At 43.1% G+C, this 19,903-nt stretch overlaps 1 protein-coding gene across 1 annotated transcript in view; it reads right to left on the bottom strand.

Annotated features, from left to right (window-relative positions):
• Positions 1–19,903, bottom strand: part of DDX20 (DEAD-box helicase 20) — a 302,908-nt gene that overhangs the window by 155,274 nt on the left and 127,731 nt on the right. The window lies entirely within an intron of this gene.

Below are 19,903 nucleotides of genomic sequence, written 5' to 3'. Positions count from 1 at the left end.
GGGTGCATGGATTGCATGACAGGTGGTGGTGCAGGATTACTAGCGGTGGCGAAATGGGAATGCAAATTCACAACCGGCCTTGGGGAGAGGGGCAAGGCTCATGCCGGGTGTTTGAGGTGGGGGGTGTTGGGAGAATGACGAGCTCCTAACACCCTCTGCCCCCTTCCCCAGCACGCCTCCATCAATGCCGGATGGTGGGGGGGTGGGGGGGGGGGGGAGTACAAGGGTGGCATGAATTTGGTAAAGGGTCAGTGAAGAGGATAGAGCGTTGTTGGTAGGTCACACGATGAGAAGTAGTCCACATGTAGTTGGGGTAACAACATAGGGAAGGTACGGCGCACAAGAGTTGTGAATCAGAGATTAGGTACTGGTGGTATATTACAGTGGGAGTTATGCTACAATCAATAGACATGCCTGGGGCTCAACACAAGGGGGGTGCCTGTAGGTGGACAACAGCAAAAAAAAAATAAAAAAAAAATATATATATATAAATAAACAGTAATAGTAAGAATAATAAATAAAGAAAAAATAAAATAAAAATTAAATTAGAAAAAAAAAAATATATATATATATAAATAAATAAATAAATAAAAATAAATAAAAATAAAAAAGTGCCAGTGCGGTTAACAAGGGCGTGTGCGACGAAGTCGGGGCACAGGTGGTGCGAGTAAGAGGGCTAATATGTTGCTTTTAATTTGGAGTATAAGTAAGGAGCATGCATGCGGACAGAGAAAGGGGCAGTAGTGGTGGAGGTCACGGACTGGGCAAAAAAAAAAACAAAAAAAAAACAGCGGGATGGGCAGCTGGCTTGAAAGTATAAGGAACACCGCCAAGACAGCGCTGGGGGGTACAGTAGCAAGGGGACGCACGACTGCTGCCAGGCTCATTGCCATAAGTGGGGGGTTTAAGAGCTAACATGGGCGGGAGATGGTAGGTTAACATATGTTGCAGGTGGGCCGACGTTGGCAACAGGGGAACATGGTTTCCAGGTCAGAGTTGGCAGGTCATTGGGTCGGATTGTTTGCGGCAAGGTGCTACTAAGATAGTGCCCCCTTTGTCCAGACCAGGGGGGAGCACTTGCCGGGTCACAGATGCCGTGCTAGCGCCAATTCACCATAACAGATGCGAATATGCAGCAAGGACACACCGTAGTGGATGGGATCTAGGTAGTTGGAGTGAGTCTTTGGTGGCTCGCAGGCACACATGTCCTGAAAAGGAGAATAATTGGTTAGTGTAGATATGGACCTACCACGACGAAAATGCAGAGTGGGGGCATACGGCAGGTGGAGGGAGCTGAGCTGGTTAGAAGGTGTTTTGGTTGGAAAAAAAAAAAAAAAAAAAAGGAGGCACCAATGTGAAATGTTTAGTCGAGCTTGCCAGTACAACGTTTGAGGATAACTACGATGCAGGAGAGAGTATAAATAGATAATTATGCTTAGGTAAGACACAGGGACGGGAGAAAGTTATACTTTGCACATAATACTATAGAAGGTATATAGGAAGGCGTAAAAGGTTCCAGGTTTATACAACAGAAGGAAGTTTCACATGGATGGAGTGTCGAGTTGACAGTGTGGTTATCAAACAGGGCAAATACGACAGCTGCGTAAGTTAAACAGAAGGAGATTTCTCTGCAGGTTCGTCAATGTTCACATGTTAGACAAGTTAAATAATGTTTTAGCCTTTAGTTTGTAGGGAAAGAAAGAGCATGCAGCCCGGGGGCAATTAGCTTCTGCCCGGTGAAAAGTGTGAACAGCTGAAGTATGAATTAATTGGTACGAAAATAGTTAATCCGGACCACACAGCATAGCCTTTTCATTAAGCCATATAAAAGAGATGAAATTAGCAGGTGACACTGAATAACGGTATATAGCATACAGGTGGATGGCCGGCATTGCTCAGTTAGGCTCCTGGCTGGGTACAGGTAATAACAGGCGGGAGTCCTTTACTAGAATACATCCTAACTCAGAAATATGGGATGCTGGAAAAAGGGAAATATGGTGTGGAAATCGGTGCAAGAAGTAAAAAAAAAAAAAAAAAAAGTTGTAATGCTTATGCGTTATATGAAAGTAATTCCTAAGAAATTTGAGTCACCATTGCTGTGTTTTTCTTCTACTTCACAGAGTGCAGAGCGGTGTTGGCCAATCAAGTACTGTGACCTTTCCAGGGCTACAGACAGAGCTGGAGGCAATAAAGGGGAATTCAGCATGGCTTTTCAACAGTCAAGGGTGCACTGCTTAAAGATTAAAAAATGCCGCAACTAGTCAAAAAATGCTAATGTTGTGATTATTGACTTCTGTGGGAAATAACTTCCCATCTATATGTAGGGGCAACTTTTTTCTCATTATAAAGACATTTTTAAAAGGGGTAGGTTTAGGTAGCATCAGGCGCACCATGATTAACTTGCGTCAGCCGCATTATTACAGAGCAGATGGGGTGTACCTTTCTGACACTGGGACGGATATCCTGCTACGAAATATGCTAGCAGTGTTGTATGCAAGGGGCTGTTGGTAGTTTGCAAGAATGGGGCCGCAGTTAAGGCATGGGGGGGGCCTCGCAGGCAGCGATAGCTCCCGGCGAGGCATGGCGGTACTTACAAAGCGATCCAAGAAGAATACAAAAAGCAGGTGGCGCAGCGGGCTCAGACTACAAATGGGGCAGGCAGGACCCAGGGGGTCACTGGCAAGCTCCCTGAGCTCCCTGTGTTCAGGTGAACCGGAAGTAAACAATTAATTGCGCAACTCGGGCGGGGACAAAAGCCAACCCGGAAGGGAATGTGTGGGCCCCGGAAGTGAAAAGGTCACCCGGCCGGGTGGGAACCGGCTGGTTACCCGGGAGTGAGTGGACACCGGATGCAAAAGGGGCCATCCGGTTGGGTTAAAGCAGACGCTTACCCAAGGAGTGTGTGGAAACCGGAGGTAAAAGGTTACCCGGTCGGGCCGGAAGCGGAAGCTTGCCCGGAGAGAAAGGAAAAGGTGTGTCCCAGGGAGGGGGTTACCTTGGCAAGGATAGCTGCACTGAATGTAGGGCACAGTGCAGAGGCAATTGGTGGTTAAGGACGGGGACAAGTCACTTTGAAAAAGAGAGCCGCACTGAATGTAGGGCACAGTGCAGAGCTGGTTGTGTAAGAACGCACAGTCGCCAGACAGAAATAATGGCGTGTAAAGGATCGCTTGTAAGTGATAATGCCTAATAAACTGCGGCCTTAATTCTTCCATAAAACAAACTGGTGTGGTCTGAATTTATTGGGATTCGGGCGGTGCGACCATGTGGGGTGTGCCTCTGCTGTGCCCCTTGGTTCGGCCCCCCCACTCCCCAAGGGGAGGGGGACAGTGGCTGGACCGGGGGTCTCAGTGGAGGCCGCCCCCGGGAGGCAGAGCCCGAGCACCCAATGATTGCCGCGAGATAAGGGGAGCAAAGGCAGGGAAAGAGAAAGAGCGGGCCCACCAAGCATTGGGGCTGGGCCAGCTCAGCCATAAATTTAAGGTAGGAATGTGGTAGGGAGATTAGGGCTATTTAAGGGTGGGCACCGGGCACAAGGCCCTCTTTCTCCGGGGAATTTTGGCAGGAGAAGACCCACCCACCCACCCTTGGAGGGACATGAATTGAAGGGGGGGGATAGACAAAGGGGGTGAGATTTGTCGCAGAGGCATATGGGGCTTACAAGAGATCCTGTGGTTTCGGAAGAAGGGACAACAGGCGGTACTTACAAAGCGATCCAAGAAGAATACAAAGAGCAGGTGGCGCAGCGGGCTCAGACTACAAATGGGGCAGGCAGGACCCAGGGGGTCACTGGCAAGCTCCCTGAGCTCCCTGTGAACCGGAAGTAAACAATTAATTGCGCAACTCGGGCGGGGGCGGGGACAAACACCAACCCGGAAGGGAATGTGTGGGCCCCGGAAGTGAAAAGGTCACCCGGCCGGGTGGGAACCGGCTGGTTACCCGGGAGTGAGTGGACACCGGATGCAAAAGGGGCCATCCGGTTGGGTTAAAGCAGACGCTTACCCAAGGAGTGTGTGGAAACCGGAGGTAAAAGGTTACCCGGTCGGGCCGGAAGCGGAAGCTTGCCCGGAGAGAAAGGAAAAGGTGTGTCCCAGGGAGGGGGTTACCTTGGCAAGGATAGCTGCACTGAATGTAGGGCACAGTGCAGAGGCAATTGGTGGTTAAGGACGGGGACAAGTCACTTTGAAAAAGAGAGCCGCACTGAATGTAGGGCACAGTGCAGAGCTGGTTGTGTAAGAACGCACAGTCGCCAGACAGAAATAATGGCGTGTAAAGGATCGCTTGTAAGTGATAATGCCTAATAAACTGCGGCCTTAATTCTTCCATAAAACAAACTGGTGTGGTCTGAATTTATTGGGATTCGGGCGGTGCGACCATGTGGGGTGTGCCTCTGCTGAGACCACTGCGTCAATTTCCCTGCCCTGCCTATCCCATTCTCTATTCCTGAAGCTATCATATGAAGAAAGAACCTGTCAATCTCACGAGATCTTGAGTGAGCAACGAACATTTAGATAAAAATGTTTATAAGTCGAGCTCTATGTGTAAAGATAGCCAGAATCTATGAGAAAAGTATTTGTTGATTTCATCGCTATCCACGGTGTAATGTTGAGGGTCTGAGAACAAGAGGCCCCCATAGAAGATTGAAAAACATCAGGATGTTGGGCGTGTGGCCATGCACCGTGCCAGCTGAGTCTGAAACCCATATTTACTTTTGGGGACTGAGAAGCTGCGCTGCCAGACCGTGGAAAAATGAGGGTGGACAACACACCTTGAGTCCCAAGGTGGGTAGAGGTCCGTACTCACAGACCCTGGAGTAGAGAGACGGAAAAGCCAGGGGACCACCGGAGGCCAAAGCAGCCTTACACAGAGAGCCGGACCATGAGGAGAGGGAGATAAAAGGGGTCACTAAAGGCAGGTTTGAGGTCAGTGTGGAGACTCGAAGAGGGATAAAACTTGCAGCGAGTGAGGTGTGTATTGGCTACACAAACGCTAGTACACAAGAACTGAGTGGTAGGTAGATTACGAAGTTATTGTTATGTGCAGCAGGCATCTCTTGGTGGGCGGCTCAAAGAAGCGTCAGGGCTCTGCAATGAACTGTGTTTGAAGTAGGCAAAAGGCTTGGCCTCACCTAAACAGCCTATTTCAACCTGCAGCTCCACCCCTACTCAACCACAGCCTCTACAAAAGGGGCAGTGGTTCAGAATGTCTAATAAGCACCCATTTGCCAACAAAAGTGTTCATTGAATTGGTAAAGGGAGCCTTTTCACCAACCCCACATACACCCTAGTGGATGCATCCCCTGCCCTCCATCCACTGGAATACGGGTAGGACACTTCCACTGCCTGGGAAGTTGCCTTCGCCTTCCATCTGGTGCTAATGCGAATCAGAGGCATTTAAATGTAGCCCGCTTTGCTGTATAATTAATACTCAAAGTCAAATCGGAGGATGAACACCAGTATCTCTTTTCCATTGTGTACATTATTTCCCATGTATTTTCCTGACATGTGCATCTAGCCTTTATTTTTTACTTTCAACCCTTGAACTGATCAACGGAGTTGGCTGGATTGGTGGTCTAGCAGTAGACTACCAGCAGAGAGATGGTTTACCTGATTCTAGTACCAAATATAGCACAATCTTCACAAGGAAATAATGTTTCTTTTTACATTCTTGCATCCTCAAACTGCATGCAGTCTCAAAAATATTCACTAAAGTACAGTTTGTCACCTCTCCTTTTTTCTTCTCCTTTTCAAATGTCCCTTTCCTTCCCTCCTCTGAATGCCTTCTCTATCTGAGCACAACCTACACTGACGCATGCACATTGGACTATTCTCTATTTCAGCAAATTTCCTGTAACTCATTTTCAAAAACCACAATCTCTCCTTTTCTGCTGAAAGTCATGCCGATGCAACCTAACAATACCTAATTACCTTTAACTCCTGTATTAATTCCACCAACCATGTGCTTGATCTCACCCTACCACCCCACAATGATCCCAACATACCACTATTACTTTAGTCCACCATACAAAATTTTAAAAACTGAAATGACTGAATGGAATGGTTTGCTTTAAGCGCATAAGACAAATCCCAATAATTAACAATGAGCAATAACACTGAACTAATCAATAACCTTGGGTTTCGGAGCAGCGTACTGCCCGGCATAAAGTGCCACGGCACCTTGTCAGGGCTAGTAAGCACTATATAAGTGCAATTACACTAATTATAGTGGCATACACATGTAATCTTGGAAGCTTGAAAGAAAATTGTCGGAAAGAATTTCTCCTATCAATAGCTCACCTGAAATACTGATTTCTACCGCAATAATGGAGATATCAGTGCTAGAACGTGAAGATAATATATTAAACAAGAATCTTTTAGTCTTCCAGAAATAAGAAGGAGGCACAGGGAGAGAAAAATAAGTATCTGAAACTGTTAGAGTGCACTCCTCGGAAGACACAAAAGTTAGACCTAGAGTCAGACTCTACTTCAACGCCAGTTGTATAACATACAATGCAGTATATCCTTTCCCCATCAAAAATGGTGTCAACAAAACACCAGCTCTCCTAAAATTCGAAATAAATCTCAAGCCTCACCTCTTCAAACAGTACCTGCATAACCACCCAGATACCAGATGTCACTGAAGACCACCAGCATACTCCTTTTTAACTCTACATTCAACCACGGTAGATAGCTCTGTTCCTCCTACGCATGCTTATCTTGCCTGTTTTCAACCGCATCTGTTTGGTTTCCTGCTTTAAAGCAGGATGCTCTCTTGTGTAGCTATAGCTACACCATAAAGAACAAAAAAACTATTTAAACAAAAATATGCTTGTACACAGTTGTAGTGTAGTTCCTATATTCCCAATAGGCTCTGCGCATTGGAATAATATATTCAGCAGTGTAGACGTAGTACTGAGGTCGACTAGGTCTCTACTGACTATATTAGACTTAAGTTTTGCCAAATAGCTCAGAGGTCACTAGAAACTTTCTCGAATAAACGAGGAGGAGTTTAACCTCCCTGGATAGACAAGAAGGGATTAGCTTCTGACAACCATATAACATGACAACTTTGCTCCCTCAGAATAAGAGTGTATCTCTAGAGTTGTGTGAAAACAATAGACAGCTATTTCACTCAGTCAATTGTGCATACTTAGTTTCACCAGAGTGCAGAGAAAAGAGAGACAGGCGTTTTTCAATAAAAGGTATAATTTATTGAGCAGTCTTTGTTCTCATGCAAGAGAAATGAATTGCCACAAGTGCAATACTTAATGTAAAGTAAAGTGCGTACAGTAAAAGGAGTACTATGAGATAATACTGTAAAAGCATTGATATGGTTTCTTAGCCATAAGATACTTTAAAATGGATAAAAGATATACATACATATATACATTGACTAACGTACTCAACTTGTGCTTCTAAAATACGCCTACCCCGGTGTACCTGACCTAAGCCTAATACGTGGGAAGGAGTAAGTAGCAGTTTAAGTTAGGTTGGTTTTGCCAAGAATCTGACTCAAGAATTCTCTTTAAGGGTTTAGTCAGCTCCGTACCTTGGTAATAGAATGTGGGAGGTCTGGTATCGCTTTCCTCAGGACATGATATTCCAGCAACCCGCAAGGGTAGGCTGGAAATGCCGGAGCTGGATTTTCTCAGCTGGAGAAAAAGACAGCGTCTTTCTCAGCGCGTCAAAGAGGAGGGGCAGCGTCCGTGGGCTCTTGCATCAGCTGGGCTCTCGGGCAAGTAGATAGCTGCTCTGCTCCAAAACCACCACCGTGTGTTTTGCTTAAGGCAACGTTGGTATATTTATACCTGAAAAGTGCCGGGTTTGACGTAAGGTTGGACATAAGACGCCAATAAAGATGTCACTAAGAACTGGCCGTTCTTACAGTGCTCGCAGGAGTTCTATGACAAATCAAAACAAAAGCAAATGGGGATTTCCCAGGTTGCTGGAGGTTTGGTGTGTTTAGAGAACTCATTGTGCTTTCTAGGAGTCCGGGGAAGTAGCCTTGCTTAATGTGACTGCATGGGCTACAACTAGATATGGATATAATTCTTATGCCATTATAGGGATATTATTGATTATAACCGTACAAAGGCATAAAATAGGAATATCGATTTAGGTTCCTAGATAAAAACACAATACCCACTCCACGATCTAATGTCCCTCATTACTAAAACTAAGCAATAGAAAATATTTAAAGGTGCATGTGTATTCCAACCCATCCCAAAATATTTTTTTTTGCATTTGAAATGGTGTATGCGAAATACACGAAAATTATTATTGGTACTGTACGCTTATTAAGCAGTGTAATCATTCAGGTAAAAAGGATGCATATATATATATATTAGCTGAACGATTTGCGAAAATTACACATGAAATGGCTCTTAATACAGAAAAGAAGGTCGAGACCCTTCCATCACATATAAATACAGTTGCTGTAAATGTGCTAGAGGCTGATGTAATATATTGTCTCTAGAGTTACTAAAAATAGAAGCTCTGTTCTTTAAGAATAGTTCTACTTTAAGCAGAGTACATGTGCCAGAAAAAGGGTAAATATTTTGGAAGTTGGAAAAAAATAATTTCGCTTTCAGGGGAAAAAATAGTTCCAAACGTGTTCAGTAGCATTTGTTTATCAAAGTTGAAGGCCGAATTCAGAGTTCAGAGGAACGCCGTGTGCTCGTTGCTTAAACAGTTATTCTCTCTGTTCAGGGGAGAACACATTTCAGACAGATGTGCAAAAAAGCAGTCTACAGCTTCAGTTGAAAGTTCGACTAAGTTTGAAAATGCTGCAACAGTGCAGTCGTGAGAATGATTGCTGTCATCGATGTCAGGATCAGCAATGCTCACAGAAGGTCGTACCTAGGTGATGTTGCTCTCATCTCTTACTTCACTGCCACCTAATCGTAGTGGTGAAGTCTCAACGAATGCCGTCATCAGAATTGGTAACCGCTGGGGACAACACAATGCATGAGCCGTTACAGGACTTAGCAAAGTATCGATATCCATTGGCACTGCTGATTGTAGTGTAAGACAGGTGTCCAACACGCATTCTTCTCCGCATAGCATACATCGAAGAACAGGTAAGATGCAATTTTGCCAGATTGGTCTGAAGGAAAGAAACCAGGTCATATTCAGATCTCTTAGCCGGGCTAATCCAAGGACTTTAGTTATGCGGTCCAGATAGCGTATAGCTAAGATCGTTTCTTCCATCGTTGCTGGAGTCTTGTCTGCGACTTGGCTTGCCATATCGGAGCAGAAGAATCAAAAATAAAATTCCTGCTACGAGTCCTAAAAATAGTGGTAGGCCGCCAAAGACAGAATGGACAAAATTGGGAAAGATGCCCAGAACTGCTTCGAATGGTGTTTACAGTCCCGAAAAAATTGTCTTAAATACATGTGCGATGCCACTGGTATCAGACATATTTAGGATTTGGCTTAGCATTTCTACGAAATGCACGGGGCAATTTGTTGATAAAAGGGTATGTATCTCTGCTGTTGTCCTTGCAACTTGCAGATCATACGTTTCTTTTGATGACGTAAGAGGCACGGTTGTCTGTAAAAGAACAGACTTCATTCTGCTTAAAGTATCAATTTGAATAGAAGAGATATTCAAAGAAGGCCAAATCGTCGCCTCCATATCTGGAGAGCCGTTTGGATACAATACATGCATACAGCAAGTGACCATGGATCAAACGCTTACGAGATAGGCTTTCCCTGGCACCATGCCACAACAGCTGTGGTCCATTATTAGAATTTAACTCCCATTTGAAATTGGTCTAAAGAATGGCTCTATTTGTGTTGCAGGTGTGCCGTGCTGGTGGCATGAAAGGTTATTTGAAGTCCCCTCACAGGCCCCATGCAAATTAATACCTTGGCACAGAAGTATACCGCTTAGTGATCGTTTACAATTGTTACCACTAAGAAATACATTCTGTTTTTTGTCACTATAACATGTGTGTGTGTAAGGTAATTTCCATGATGACTTAATGTACCCTTTACCCAACCTTTCATACTGGCCTGCTGGCATATACTCTTGGCAATTTTTAAATTGGAAAGTTGTTATCGGAATCGTGATTATTCCGTGTATTATCCATTCAATGACAGGTCTTTCTGACATTGTCAACGGTAATCTCTCAAGTTTTTCAATCCTCAGAATCGTATAGTCTGCTCCTTTTTGTGACAAACTGATTTGTTTATCAGTAAGGTTAAAGATAGAGAATAATGACGTTGTGTTGATTAAACGCCATGGCACGTAGCCTGAACGCAGATTTTGTAACGTCCAGCCAAGCTGTACAATAGAACGTAATTGGGACTGACCGTGTTGTAACATTAGTAAGTCCTGATCTATTATATCGATAGCAGATGATACAATACTGTCCAGTGAGTATATTCTGGAGGACAGAGTCATTAACCCATTGTCCACAACAGAAAGTGATTTTTCCAAATTAATACGATCAATTTCTCGTATTTTTTCCGCTGTTTCAATTTGCATTACTTTCCAAGCTTCGTTCTATGCAGCGTATATACCGGCCGCTATGAAACGTTTGACGCCGTTTGCGTGGTCCCATTAAGAAATCAAGCAAGTCAGCACCGTCTTTAAGTAAAGTCAAGTGTTGCTTAATTTCAGCCAGTGTGGGTTTCTCTAGCCACTCAAGGCATAGTTTCCCTACCCTGTATTTTGTTACTATCCCTGGATGTTGTCTCTGGGAGTATCTAGGGTCTGGTGTGGTCATTTTGAACCCCTGTATTTTGTTCAGGAATCTATCTTGACAGTTATTTGTGTCAATTGACCAGATCAACCATTTTTTCCAATCAGAATGTGTTCTGTTTTGGTGTAAAATATGGGATATGTCTATCTCAACATCTGTAGTGGTATTACTATCAGGTATTGGCTTTGGAATAGACAGTTTGTTTAAGTCTTTAATCTTAGCTAGGCCAAGACAAGTAGTCTGTTGAATGGTGTCATTCAAGAATATAATTTGTTCTGGGATCATGCAGGCTCTAAATAATGCTTCTAGACCTTGGACCTGCCATTCTTTTGAACCCCAGATGGTTTTCGTTTCGATGTTGTTTTTCCAGAATTCAAAACCAAATGTAATCATTTTTTCATAAAATGTTTCAGAATAAATCAATTTAGTATTTGTCAACATCGTTTTTATCCCTGTCCTATCTGACAGTTTAAAATAAAACTTTTCTGCATCACTTGTGTTAAACCCTGAGAAGTATGGGAATTTCTCATAAAATGTTTTCGAGCTGCTTTTAGGTGGAGTTGCACAATGTTCCCATTGATTATAATTGAAAACATTTCTAGGTGGAGCAGATTTATGTAAATAGTGATGTGCATAGTGATTGTAGCAATACATTTGTTCATAATTCGACGAACCCTGTAAGTAATCATGTTCTGTAAATTTTGCTGACATTACTAAATCTGACATCATATTATTTATAATTTAAAAGTCCCAATCATCAGAGAATGTACTTGGTTTTACAAAGTCACTTAATGAAACCTTGAACTGATGTGGATATTTCAAGAGTTCAACCGGGCCATATATTTCGTAATCGGTTTTGTCCCAAGCTACCCCACCGGGTATTGGAATGGCTGTGACATTCACTGATGATAGTTCTCTTTTCTCGATGTGAGATGACTAGTGTGGCTTTAGGACCAAGTTGATGTTCTGGCTTGCTGTGTCCATTGTACTGTATTTTCCCTCAATGAATTTTCCCAAACAGAGAACCATGATGAGCCAAAGCAGGAGGAAAAGTACACCTAACAACCCAAAATTCAATCCATGGGGAAATCAGATAGGTTTCTTTGAGTTGATGACAGAGTTCAGTTACTTTGTCTTTTAAAGTTTTTGTTGCTGGCGTTTCTTCAGGTTCGCTTGGATCTTCAGAAAAGTTATCAAAATTGATGAAGTAGCAAGATGCAGTTCTGTCAATTGTTGGAATTGCTTCCGAATTTTCCTTTGCCTTTTCATCTTTTCTTTCATTAGCATAGTCTGAGGCTACATCGTTGTAGACAGGTGTTTCTTGACGAACTGTTGTGATTTGGGTTTCAAGAAGCACAAGTTCCATGGCATTGTTGCATAGTCCTTTTTGATTCACTGCAGGTTTATCAAATGTGATTAGTCTCTCAGTTTGAACCTCTTGGATTGTAGCAAACTTTGGTATTCTGCTATTTCTTGGGAGTCCACTGGGCCTACTACTTATTATTGGCCACATGATTGTGGTTTTACCAGGTCGATGGATACAACTCGGTTCTCCTTTTTACCAGCAAGGGGCGGTAGTACAACTGATCTTGTTCCGCTGATAGCTAAGACAGGTACTGCTTTTCTGTAAGAAGGCCCAAATTCTGTCTTCACCGCGATCTTCTCTCGGACTAGATCCCCAATCTTTGGAATCCAGACAGGCCTTGCTGGGACAGGTGGTTTATCTTCAGTGGCTTCTGGCTGTTGCTTCAACTTTATGTTGCTTAGGGCTCTTCTTGTTTCATTTAAGTCCTGTAAAACAGCTAAACGGTCTTTGATATCAAAGCATTTTTCTTTTACCACCGAAGTTTGACTATCTAAGTCCTGAATATGCATTCTAGTACCGAACAATAGCTCGTACGGGCTGAAACCTTTTAGAGAATTTCTTGGCAGGTTATTAAGACTACGTTGGACACTTGTTAAATGTTGGACCCACCCATCACCCGAACCTAATACCTTTGCCGGTATAGATTGCTTTATGTCCCGGTTTTTTCTTTCCACAATCCCATTTCCCTCAGGATGGAAGGGACAAGAGTACCGCAAGCTCGAGAGCTAAAAGCAGGTCCCTGGTCAGAATGTAGCATGCCAATTGCGTATGTGCCGATAAGGACTCGCAAATCTTTTATAACAGTTCTGGCGTCGGCCGAGCGCTGGGGTCTGTATTTTTACGTGAATCTAGTCTTAAAAGGAAATTAATGCGACGCTGGTTTTTACATATAGTTAGCCTTATGCTAACTACAAGAAGGGCCATGGCAATACTCCGGTCGGTTCGCTTCTGCGATCTCTGTTGCAGTTTGGACAGCTCTTTGCAAATTTGTAATGTTGCACGCTCATCCCCGGCCACCAGTATTCTGATTGTAATTCTTTCAGAGATTCCTTGATCTCATTGTGCCTTAGACCTTCACCCATGTGTGCGTCTGCTATTAATAAGACTCTCCTGTTCGTGTTTGGAATTACTCTATCCTCCACTCCAGGGATTCGAGCAAAAGGAACGGAGTTTGTGTCAATTATGTATGAATATTTGAGTGGATAGTTCACAGGTAGTGCTGCACAGTCGCCTTTTGAAGACGTTTTTACCGCCAGCATGGTTTCCCCGTCTATGTATTTTTCTGAACGCTTTTTTGTGGCTATGGAAGCCGGTTGAGCTGCTTCCGCTGTGGCTGTTTTAGCCAATGAATTCCCTGCAACGTGAACGCCATCACTTTGATGACTCAGAGTGTGTATCACGTGAGTCTTTCGTAGTACTTTCTGCAAAAGAACTACCTGTTCGCAAAGCGTCTTATGCTTTATTGTAGCACCTGTGTCATCTTTGTAATTGTTTTGAACCCAGTTCTGCAAGTCCTTATTGTAAGATTTGACGCAAAAATGCGAATCACACACTATTAGTGTTGGGAATTCACGATCGGCATTTTCAAGCGCCATCTTTAAAGATCTGATTTCAGCTCGCTGAGCCGAACAGTTTCTCAGTGATTCAGTTTTTGTTATTTTTGGTCTGAATTTACCACAGAGCCAGCGACCTTTAACAATCGTGCACGCTGCATTGTAGGATTTATTATCCACATCGTAGTGTTGTGCAAATCTGTCCATATAGATTACACAAGAGTACTGTTGGAGAGGCAGAATTTCGATTGGCAGAGGATATTCTTCTCCATATATTAGATCTTTCAGTTTTTTCATGTTCGGGTCAAAATAGTATTTCACGTCTTCTGCAGCAAGAGAATTTTCCCACTGTATCCATTTTGGATCTAATGCCACCATTTTTAGATTAACTGGGCTTAATAACGCCTCAAAGGCTGATTCTGCTGTATAAACAGTTATTCTTTTGCCTTGGGCTTGGGCTCTTTCTTTTGCTACAGCAGTTTGAACCGCATTTACAATATTTTCTGTAAGACTGAATGTTTTTTCAGGTTGTGTGTACAAATGTGATTTGTATGCTATTGGTACAGTTTCTCCCTCATTAGAGGTCAGGTACGTGAATCCGCTTCTTCCTGGGATGACTCGGATTACAAGGTTGCGTGTATTGTCGCGAGTTTCTAATTTTGTTTTAGCTAACATGTCTGTTTGCAATGATCTCAAAATTTCTGTGTTTCTGAGTCCAAATGATTGGTTTAAAATCAGGTTTTATTAATTCATAGAGAGGTTTAACCCTCTCTGCACAATTTAGAATGTAGGTTCTTCAGAAATTCAGAAAACCTAGTATGGATTGTAAGTTCTTCAGCGATTTTGGTGCTTGCAGCACAGCGTACTTCTCTAAGAAGTTGTCTGGTAGGCTTTTGCCTACACTTGATAATTCATATCCTAAAAACAGGACAGTTAGATGGGCAATTCGTGACTTTTTAAAGTTGAATTTGTAACCCTCTGCTGCGAACCCAAGTATTCTGGAGTTCACTCTTTTCAAGTGAGTATCCAGGTCATCATCTGTGAGATAGATGTCATCGACATAAGATAATGCCTCATCATCATATATTTGTAGTAACTCTGTTACCCTTGCTGAGAATAATCCTGGGCTATTCTTGAATCCCTGTGGGAGTCGACAGAAATTTTCTGTGACCCCATTATTGAGAAAGCGGTTAAATACCTGCTTTCGGGTGCAATGTTTTGACAAAAGAATCCATTAGAGATGTCTAATGTTGTTTTGTATTTTTTGCGAACTATGTTATTCATTAGTGGCGCACTGTGTGAGTTTTGTACTGCAAATGTCTTGCAACATGAGTTAAGGTGTCTGTAGTCCAAGACTAGACGATATGAATCGTCTGGTTTGGAGACAGGAAACAAAGGATTGTTCATTTGAGAGGTGCATGTTTCAATCACCCATTGGTATTCAATTGATCTAAGATCTCCCTGACTTGTTTTTTAGCTTCTTGCTTAATTGGGTACTGCCTTTGTGCAGTGGGTTGACATTTTAACTGGATTTTGTGAGGTGGAGAGTCCTCCTCCCATACTACATGATTTTTATATAATGCAGGAGCTTGGGCTACTGCCCACTTTCTTGCATATGTGTATTTTTTATGAATTGGAATATGATTTGAGAAGGCAGGCATAATCATTTCTTCGCCATGAGGCACTCCCTGACAAACTATGATGGCCAGTCTTTTTTCAGCTAGAAGGATGTCATAGCCTTTTGACAGGTTATCCCAAAACAGACCCCTTACTTTCCTAGTCTTATCTCCCTCTATACGCAATGTTATTTCGTATATTTTGTAAGGTTTGCTAACTCTGGTATCTGCAGTTTCCACCTGAATGTATTCATTCGTGTCCACTGTCTCCAGATGATTCATCAGGATCTTGCGAGCTATTGTCACTTCTGCTGCGCTGTCTAGCATTGTCTAGGCCCACTCTCCGTTTTTCAGCTGTGTCCTCAGTATCCTCGGCATGTTTGATTATTTTAATACTGGCTACCTTCTTTCTTGGAAATTGTAATTTTTTACTTTGAGCAGGTTCCTTGTCTTTGGACTTGACGTGCTCTTCCCTGTGTTCTGACCGTCCTCTTCTTTCCGATTTCTGCGAGGAAGTCTGAAAAGATCGAAAAGGACGTGTATCAATATCTTGATATCTATCAGGTTTTTTCAAATTATTATTATCAATGTATCTTTTCTCAGAGGGCTCCCTCTGGGGAGACTTGTGTCCTTGATCCGGAGATCTTTCTCTCCGCCGAGGAGACCTTCCTCTGGACTGGAATATTTTTTCTTTGGGAGTGGATTGTTTATTTCCATCCCAGTTCTTTTTTGGAGTGTTTAGATTATTTTTAATAAATATCTTTTCAGGATTTTCAGTTAGTTGGGGTTTTACCTGTTTCCCACCCAAACTAGCTCTACCTAGTTCTTCATAGGATTTTTCTAGGATTCTGGCAAGTTCAATTGGTTGGTCTGCTATATCGGTTTCTTTAAATTTCTGGCGATTAGTTATATTCCTCGTTGCCAATTGAACTAACTCTCTATATGCCTTTGTTAATTCTTTCATTTTAACTAAGACTTCTTCCTTTGACATTTTATCAATGTCGGGGTTTGGTGTGTAGCTGGCTAGAACTGGCCACGTTGCTCCTGGTCTACCTAGTGGACCGAGCCTGGTGATGTGATTATTATGTTTTAGGGCGCGTTTAAACCAGAGCATGTGCTCTTTGTAATTTAATGGGATTTCAACATCCTCGAAAGGAGTGTATTCCTCCGGAGGTTCCTCTATTTTGTAATAGTGGAACTCATGTGTTACAGCGTTTGCTGCTGGAAAGTTTATCCATGAGTAGAATACCTCTGTCTGCCGTTATTCATGGGCCTCTACCACGAATATGACTGTACCACCTCATGATGTCAGTCCGTTTTCTATACGTTTTATAGTTATTGTTCTTCTTATATTTGCCGGAATGAGTATAACATTCGGGTCATTTTGTAGGAGACTCGTGTCATCCATTATTAGCTGAGCTGCTATTCTAGCTTGCTCTCTTTCGTCTTCACTTTCCCCCATTCTGCTGGCAGAAAGGTTTTTGTTGCAGATCAAGTTTCAAGGAAACCAAGATTAGGTGCACAATATTTTGGAACACTGTATCCTTCAACGTTGACTAAACCAAAAACTATACATAGGAATCTCTTCCTACTAAGTTCCGGCGGATTTTAACCTTTCACCCGCTCCAGATGTCTTTTGGAGTATTTACGGGAAAATGGGTCTGTGTGAAAAAGCACGATTGAGTTACTTTAACGTCTTGCGTTAGTTTTATCGTCTTACCAAACGTTGGGCGCCATGTAGTGTAGTTCCTATATTCCCAATAGGCTCTGCGCATTGGAATAATATATTCAGCAGTGTAGACTTAGGACTGAGGTCGACTAGGTCTCTACTGACTATATTAGACTTAGGTTTTGCCAGCTAGCTCAGAGGTCACTAGAAACTTTCTCGAATAAACGAGGAGTTTAACCTCCCTGGATAGACAAGAAGGGATTAGCTTCTGACAACCATATAACATGACAACTTTGCTCCCTCAGAATAAGCGTGTATCTCTAGAGTCGTGTGAAAACAATAGACAGCTATTTCACTCAGTCAATTGTGCGTACTTAGTTTCACCAGAGTGCAGAGAAAAGAGAGACGGGCGTTTTTCAATAAAAGGTATAATTTATTGAGCAGTCTTCGTTCTCATGCAAGAGAAATGAATTGCCACAATTGCATTACTTAATGTAAAGTAAAGTGCGTAAAGTAAAAGGAGTATTATGAAATAATACTGTAAAAGCATTGATATGGTTTCTTAGCCATAAGATACTTTAAAATGGATAAAAGATATACATACATTTATACATTGACTAACGTACTCAACTGGTGCTTCTAAAATACGCCTACCCCGGTGTACCTGACCTAAGCCTAATACGTGGGAAGGAGTAAGTAGCAGTTTAAGTTAAGTTGGTTTTGCCAAGAATCTGACTCAAGAATTCTCTTTAAGGGTTTAGTCAGCTCCGTACCTTGGTAATAGAATGTGGGAGGTCTGGTATCTCTTTCCTCAGGACTCGATATTCCAGCAACCCGCAAGGGTAGGCCGGAAACGCTGGAGCTGGATTTTCTCGGCTGGAGAAAAAGACAGCGTCTTTCTCAGCGCGTCAAAGAGGAGGGGCAGCGTCCGTGGGCTTTCGCATCAGCTGGGTTCTCGGGCAAATAGATAGCTGCTCTGCTCCAAAACCACCACCGTGTGTTTGCTTAAGGCAACGTTGGTATATTTATACCTGAAAGGTGCCGGGTTTGACTTAAGGTTGGACATAAGATGTCAATAAAGATGTCGCTAAGAACTGGCCGTTCTTACAGTGCTCGCAGGAGTTCTATGGCAAATCAAAACAAAAGCAAATGGGGATTTCCCAGGTTGCTGGAGGTTTGGTGTGTTTAGAGAACTCGTTGTGCTTTCTAGGAGTCCGGGGAAGTAGCCTTGCTTAATGTGACTGCATGGGCTACAACTAGATATGGATATAATTCTTATGCCATTATATGGATATTATCGATTATAACCGTACAAAGGCATAAAATAGGAATATCGATTTAGGTTCCTAGATAAAACACAATACAGTCAGACTTTAAAGTTTAACCGCATGCGCGCTAGCGGAATTCCGCTCCTGCGCTGAGATTTTTAAAAACGCATTTTACGTGACGAGCTGGGCTCGTCATCAGCGTGCGAGGAGGCTACGCCATGACGAGCCCAGCTCGTCATCAGCGTGGAAGGGGTTAAGCACTCAGAACTATTAGGAGTAGCCACCCATACTGATTTCAGCCTTGGGCAATACCTCAGTCCTTAGCAAGTTTAGGCTGGGGGAGGAAGGGGAGAGAGAGAGAAAGAGAGAGAGAAAGAGAGGGAGAAAGAGAGGGAGGGAGTCTGATTTTGCACCAAAGAGCCTGGCTCCTCAAAAGGAGTGCCCATTATGGAAGCTTGGAAGTCTCTGAGAAACCCAGTAGTGCATCCAAACATGCCACTGAATAACAACACTGGTGCCCATTGCTCTGGTAACACAATCTGTGGTATCTAGGCTGACCCTCAAGATATACTAAATTACGTCCTCGCCCTCATGTACAGTTTGGGAAAAGGAGCTGAATGTGTTTTTTTTTCCCTTGATCTTCTGCAATTTCTTTTACTCATTACCTTTCACTCTCCTATGCAGCCTACACTTTCACTTCTGAGAACAGAGGTTGGATGTGTATTTAGCTCAGTGCAGAATATTCTTTACGAATACAGATGTAAGGGTCTTGCTAAGGTGTAACGGCGTAAACTTGAACAAGTCCTGCAGGACAGGTTCCCACCCTCTGCACAAGAAGGTAGAGACCAGCTGTGTTCCAGGCGCTAGAAATGAAAAAGGAGACTGTTAACACATAGGCCACAGAGTTCTCCAGGGCCATTACATGACAAGTGGAGGTGGTTCTGTACAGCACTTAAAAAGGGGGGAGGAACTGTTTTACTCCCACCACACACATCAGGCTTATCCAAGCTTGACACGCAGGAAAGGAAGGCCTTAAAGCGGGAAAGGACTTTCCCTCATCCCACCACAACAGACCCTGGAAAGCAAATTATAATGTAAATAATTCTAAATCTGGTTAAACCTCAGCCCAAAAAAAACTAGCATAGTTTTTAGCAAAAATCTTAATCAGTTGAGTAGAATTCCAGGACCCCGAAAGGACAGAGTGGCACAACACGGCCGAAATGACCAAGTATAATGTCAGTGGAGAAAGCAGACACTCACCAGGCTACAATCATATGTGCTGAAGCCCCATAACTCAAATAGATGTACGCTTGCAAGGAGGATTACCTTGGACGACGGTCCAGCTAGGATTCAGCTCATTCCAGAAGACTGAACAATATCTCATTAGATGGGGAGTTATGCTACAGAGACAATATGTGTATGGGTAGATACAGGCAAGTTCTGACCTAGAAAGTGCTGGTACCTCATCCTGGATACAATACAGGTAGATGGCTTAGGAAAGAGTCACAATAGAGACCAGCAGGACCAAACAAATATCTGTATTTGAAGGAGAGGCGTAGACCTCTAGAATTTAAGTACAAGTTCAACCAGTGCTGCAAGGTGTGTCAGGGATGCTTGAAGAACTCAGACAACCTATCTTTATTGAGCAGCTACGTGCCAGGCACTCAGCACAGCAACCAAGCGCTAAACACAAGTCGCCTATTGTTCCTGAGATGTTAGGTGG

Source organism: Lissotriton vulgaris, chromosome 5 (assembly GCF_964263255.1).
Source record: "Lissotriton vulgaris chromosome 5, aLisVul1.2, whole genome shotgun sequence".
NCBI classification, from domain to species: domain Eukaryota; kingdom Metazoa; phylum Chordata; class Amphibia; order Caudata; family Salamandridae; genus Lissotriton; species Lissotriton vulgaris.
The sequence above is the reverse complement of the archived record's forward strand: the minus strand, read 5'-3'. Positions and strand labels throughout refer to the sequence as shown.